Source organism: Mirounga angustirostris, unplaced genomic scaffold (assembly GCF_029215605.1).
Source record: "Mirounga angustirostris isolate CCGP_5_RB_7025 unplaced genomic scaffold, mMirAng1.0.hap1 SCAF_12, whole genome shotgun sequence".
NCBI classification, from domain to species: Eukaryota; Metazoa; Chordata; class Mammalia; order Carnivora; family Phocidae; genus Mirounga; species Mirounga angustirostris.
In genome coordinates this window covers 88,605,282-88,611,819 of record NW_026991720.1, presented here as the reverse complement: position 1 = coordinate 88,611,819, position 6,538 = coordinate 88,605,282, and the positions used below count along the sequence as shown (strand labels likewise).

Here is a 6,538-nt window from a genome sequence, read left to right as displayed (position 1 = left end):
TCCTTGACTTACAGTGATAGACTTTACAATGGTGGGAAAATGATAGCATTGAGTAGAAACTGTACTTTGAATTTTGATCTAAGTGCTAGTGGTAGGAGGTAGGATACTCTCTTGTGGTGCTGGGCAGAGCAGCCAGCCACAACTCCCAGTCAGCTGCAAAATTCTGTACCCAGACAATTCTGTTTTTCACTTTCAGCACAGTATTCAAAGAAATACATGAGACTGTTAACACTTTAATGTACCATAGATTTTGTGTTAGATGCTGTCTCTCAACCATCAGCACATGAAAGGTGGGCTAGGCTAAGCTACGATGTTCAGTACGTTAGGTGTATTGGAGGCATTTTTTACTTAGAATATTTTCAACCTACCACGAGTGTATCTGGAGATAACTCCATAGTAAATCGAGGAAGATCTGTAATATGTTTTTGCATAAATGTTGGGAAATTTCTTAGAACTGGAATTGCAGTGTCAGCAGGCGGGAAAGACCTTCCTCCACCTCCAACCCCCCTACCCCCTTCCTTTCATGGCTATTACCTGTGCTTAGCTGTGCAGATGGCTACTCAGAATTAGGACTACATTTCCCAGCTTCCCTTGCAGCCAAAGCAATATAAGAGGAAGTGTCAGTCATGTGGCAGCTTCTGAGAAACTTGAGAGACAGCTGATGCATGCCTTTGTCCTTTGTTATTTATTCTTTGATGTAATTTACATGCTGCCTTGGACCAGGAGCTCCAGGGCCACACGCTTTGGATGGTGAGTAGAGAGAGAACTGGAAGGAACTAGATTTCTGAGCCCTTCATAGAATATAATTGCCCTACCAGACTTGAACTGCACACCTCCAGATTTCATTTACTTGGGAGAGAAATACACTTTTACCTTGTTTAAATCATAGTTATTTTCTTGTCTGTGTCGTGCAGTCAAACCTAATCCTAATGAATGCATAATTAAACTGACTTTTCCAGACTTAGTTTGAATCCAGCTACTCCATTCACTACACATGTGACCTTGAGCAAGTTTCTTAACTTCTGTGCCTTTGTTTTCTCATAGGGATGATGATAGAAAGGACTTCATTTTGTTGGTATGAGGAATAACTAAATGAAAATATCTGACATTTAGACTAGTGTCTGTCCAATGTAGCAAACATTCAGTAAATATAAGTTATTACCATTATTATTACCATTATCATACTTAATTGTCCTCTAAAGAAGATGTACTAGTTAGCCTATTAAATGTCTGAAATGTCTTTTTCCTCTTCCCTTATTAATACTGTGCATTAGCAAAGATTTTTTTCTAATAGATGAATAGTGTATTTCATTTTTATTTTAAATTGCTTTCTAAAATTATGAGGTTGTACATCTTTACATTTTTAAAAAATCCATTTATATTTATTTTCTGATGAACTTCCTTTTTGTGTCCTCTGTTCATTCTATTGGATTTTTGTTTTGTTTTGTGGTATGTCTTTTTTTAAAGAAGCAATTCAAGCATTATGGAAATTTGCCTTTTGTCTGCTATGGGTGGTGCAAATATTTTCCCTGATTTTCATTTGCTTTTTGACTTTATTTTTCTATACAAAATTTTTAAAATTTCAATATAGTAAAAATTATCTTTCTCTACCATCATAATATCTGAGCTTAATGTTATTTTATTTTATTATTTTTAAAAAAATTTATTTACTTATTTTAGAGAGAGAGAGTATGCACATGTACGTGAGCAGGGGTGGGAAGAGGGAGAGGGAGAGAGAATCCTTAAGCAGACTCCCTGCTGAGCACGGAGCCTGACAGGGAGCTCGATCTCAGGACCCTGAGATCATGACCTGAGCTGAAACCAAGAGTTGGACACTTACTGGACTGAGCCACCCTGGCACCCCTTAATGTCCCTATTTTTGTATGTATGTATGTATGTATGTATGTATGTATGTATGTATGTATGTATCAGAGAGTGAGAGTGAATGAGCACAAGCAGGGGGAGCAGAGGGAGAAACAGGCTCCCTGCTGAGCAAGGAGCCTGAAACGGGACTGGATCCCAGGACCCTGGGATCATGACCTGAGTGGAAGGCAGACGCTTAACTGACTACCTAATGTCCTTATTTTAGAAAGATCTTTCTCACTCTGGATTATAAAAACAATTCCCCCATGTTTTCTCGTAGGACTTTATAGATTGATTTATATAAGAAATATTTTCTTCATCTGGAATATAACTTGGGGTAGGCAGTGAGGTAAGATTTGAAGTAATTCTGCAGACTACTGTGTTGGAAGATGGACAAAAATGAGCCCTCTGACACATAAATCCTACATAAGTAAATTTTAGTTTACTTTGATCCACACAATAGATATATTTTAAACTAAGCATGCCAGGAGCCATCCCACTTGCAGATGTTGGGTAAGCTTGCCTCCTCAGCTTTCTCTTCCTCTTGGAGGGAAAAAAATAGGTTGTTTACAATGGCATTTTATATTTCCAGCATAAGGTCCTGCCAGGTCCAGCATAATTACTTTGCCAGCCTACAAGACTGCCTTTCACACATCACATTACCTGCTTCTCACTTCCTGGTGATGGGCACCAGGACCATCCTGCTACCTGTTCATAGGTTAGACAATAATGCCAAGACATTTGTATACCTGTGCTAACAATGATGCATCTGTGGACATAGGCAGTCAGTAACAGCCCATGTTTTAAGGCCAAGGGGGGATTGAGCCCAGGACCTGCCACTAGGCTCCATCTTCATTTCTTTTTTTCCGGGGCTGTCGGGGGGAGGGGGTTGTCAGTTGTTATAATGGTTGAGAACACAAGCTCTAGAGTAAAACTATTTGACTATGTACTTCCAGCTTGAGCTATGGGGACAAAAGCCAAGTTTCCTTCACTTTTTTTGTGCCAAAATGGACATTATAACATAGTGTGAGGATTAAATAAATATATTTCAAGTGCTTAAAAATTTCTTAGCAATGATCAGAAATGATCAGCAAATATTAAAAAGGCCTTTCCCAATCCAGAATATAAAAATAACTTCCCTGTTTTTTCCTAGGATTTTACAGATTCATTTTTATAAAAAAGATGAATAACATTTATAACAAATATTATAATAAGTATAACATAATAAAAATTAAACATTTAAAGAAAAGTATTATAACTTTATGAATAATATCATTATTACTATTATTTGAAAAATGCATTTGCTTTGAAATATTGCCTTGGTTATATACTAAATTTGCATATGCCTTTGAGTCTAGTTCTGGATTCTCTGTCCTGATTTATTCATTTAGCTTAACCACATTTGCTTTATAACATACCTTATTATCTGGTAGAATTTGCTTAATTCTTATGCTTCCTTTCAGAAAATTTTTTCTGGCTAAGCATGAATTTTGATATTTATACAATAATCTTGGATTCAGCTGCTCTGATTTTAAAAATTCAATATTTTATTGGGGTTGCAACAAATTAACATATTAATTTAGAGATAATTAGCATTCTTACAATATTAACTTTTCCTATTCCAATACAAGGAATAGCTCTATGTTTATATTCAAGCTGTTTTTTAAAAAATATCTCTCAGAAGAGTTTTAAAGTTTTCTGAAAGTCTTCTTTATATTTCTTTCATGTTCCTTGTTAAGTTTATTCCTTCCTTCCTTCCTCCGTCCCTTCCTTCCTTCCCTTCTCCTCCCACTCCCTTTTCTTCTGTTAGGGCAAATGGCACCAATTCTTTTATTGTATTTGTAATTACTTCTTGTTTGTGTGGAAGAACTATCATTTGTCACTTTGTAAGCCTGGATCATGTAACTGGATCAGGAAAACTCATGAAAATTTAATCTTCCTTCCCTTGTTGCAGTTATGTACAATTCCCATATGTTGCGGGGGAGCCTGGGTGGCTTGGTTGATTAAGCATCTGCCTTCCACTCAGGTCATGATCCCAGGGTCCTGGAATCGAGTCCAGCTTTGGGCTCCCTGCTTAGTGGGGAGTCTGCTTCTCCCTCTGCCTCTGCCTGCCACTCTGCCTATTTGTGCTCTCTCTCTGTCAAATAAATAAAGTCTTAAAAAACAACAACAACAACAACAACAACAATCCTCATATGTTGGAAGTAGATAAACTGAATCAAGAGTCTTAGAAGAGAAACCCCTGAGGTGACAGTAGCCTGAGAGCAATTCGGGAGAGAACAAATGTGACCCAGAAAAGAGCACACCGTGAATGAAGTGACTAGGGTGACACCCAAAAACCAGGTTGATTAGGAATTGCACCAGTAAAAAATTGTTGGATATGATCAAAGTTGTACACAGGCAAATTTAAGGTGTTATATGCTTTCTATAAATACAGGGACCTTTTCTTGAAAAAAAAAAAAAAAAAAAAACAGAAACAAAATCAGTAAAATTAAGACTAGTGTTTTTTTGTTTTTTTGTAAACAGAAAATTAAAGCAAACAAAATTAGAAAAGTAAAATATGGTAACATTATAGAGCTTTTTATTATTTAAAAACAAAATCCTATGTACCTATGCCAATAAAATGGAAAACGAATGGTTTGGGAGAAAATATAAATGACTAAAACTGATTTCAGAAAAAGTAGCAAAAGAATGAAAGCTACTCAAGTCATTTTTTAGAACTAGCACAACCTAAATAAATAAATAAATAAATAAATAAATAAATAAATAAATAAATAAATAAATAAAAACTAGATTACCCTGACACCAGAACCAATGGGTAAGGCTCTGGGACCAGATAGCCTGGCTGGTATCTTTTTAACCAACACTTACTTAGTTCTTACTCATGGCAGGTGTGGTTTCACAATTAATCCACGTAATTCTCCTACGGACCCAATGAGGGAGGGATTACTATTATCCTCATTTTACAGATGAGCAAACTGAAGAAATTCAGAGGTTAAGGAGCTTGTCTGCTCCCAATGTCACACAGGTGGCATGTGATGGCATTGAGAGGTGGCATGAAATAGTGTCTTAAAGCGTGTCCTCTAGTGCCAACGTACCCCGTTTCACATCCTGTTTCACCATGTTCTCGTTGTAGGAAGACAATTTTTAACCCTTTTGTGCTTCAGTTCTCAAATGTGTAAGACTGAGAAATGAATAAGTAATTGTATAAAGAGTTTAGAACAGTGTCTGAACATAGCAGACACCCCTTAAACATAATGCAATTATTACTGCTATTAGTACTAAAATGGGACACAGAATACATAAAAATATGTCATTCACATATATGTACAAAGTTTAATTTCCTGATACCAAAAATATCAGAAAATCCAGGAATTTAATTAAGTATACTAATGTATACTTTGGTTTTTCTTTTTTTAAATTAAATTTATTTTTTTTAATTTAAATTTTTTTCACATACAGTGTTCTATCAGGTGTACAATATAGTGATTCAACAATTCCATATATCACCCAAGTGATATTGTAAGCTCATCACAAGTACACTCCTTAATCCCCATCACCTATTTAACCCACCCTTTACTAACCATCAGTTTGTTCTCTATAGTTAAGAGTGGTTTTTAAAAAAGATTTTATTTATTTATTTTGACAGAGAGAGAGACAGTGAGAGAGGGAACACAAGCAGGGGGGAGTGGGAGAGGGAGAAGCAGGCTTCCCACTGAGCAGGGAGCCTGATGCGGGGCTCAATCCCAGGACCCTGGGATCATGACCTGAGCCGAAGGCAGACGCTTAACGATTGAGCCACCCAGGTGCCCCTAGAGAGTGTTTCATGATTTGTCTCACTCTCTCTTTCTTCTCCCCCCCTTTGCTCCTTTACTTTGTTTCTTAAATTCCACATATGAGTGAAATCATATGGTATTTGTCTTTCTCTAACTGGCTTATTTTGCTTAGCATTATACTCCCTAGCTCCATCCATGTTGCAAATGGCAAGATTTCACTTTTTACTATGGCTGAGTAATATCCCATTGTAGATATATACCACATCTTCTTTGTTTTTAATTTAATTTTTATTGTTATGTTTCTCACCATACATTACATCATTAGTTCTAGATGAAGTGTTCCATGATTCATTGTTTGTGCATAACACCCAGTGCTCCATGCAGAACGTGCCGTCTTTAATACCCATCACCAGGCTAACCCATCCTCCCACCCCCCTCCCCTCTAGAACCCTCAGTTTGTTTTTCAGAGTCCATCATCTCTCATGGTTCGTCTCCCCCTCCGATTTCCTCCCCTTCATTCTTCCCTTCCTGCTATCTTTTTCTTTTTAAAAAAAAACATATATTGTATTATTTGTTTCAGAGGTACAGATCTGTGATTCAACAGTCTTGCACACTTCATAGCGCTCACCATAGCACATACCCTCCCCAATGTCTATCACCCAGCCGCCCCATCCCTCCCACCCCCCCCACCACTCCAGCAACCCTCAGTTTGTTTCCTGAGATTATCCATTCATCAATCAGTGGACACTTGGGCTGCTTCCATATCTTGGCTATTGTACATAATGCTGCTATAAACATAGGGATGCATCTATCCCTTTGAATTAGTGTTTTTGTATTTGGGGAAATACCCAGTAGTGTGATTGCTGGATCATAGGGTAGCTGAATTTTTAACTTTTTGA

The 6,538-nt window shown here is 37.1% G+C and overlaps 1 long non-coding RNA gene across 4 annotated transcripts in view; it reads left to right on the top strand.

Annotated features, from left to right (window-relative positions):
* The first annotated feature begins 628 nt into the window (after positions 1 to 628).
* LOC123835684 (uncharacterized) overlaps positions 629 to 6,538 on the top strand; it is a 282,269-nt gene continuing 276,359 nt past the window's right edge. For all 4 annotated transcript variants that reach the window (XR_010406596.1, XR_010406594.1, XR_010406595.1 and 1 more), the window contains exon 1: positions 629 to 750. This is a non-coding gene — a long non-coding RNA (uncharacterized LOC123835684). The remainder of the gene's footprint in view (positions 751 to 6,538) is intronic.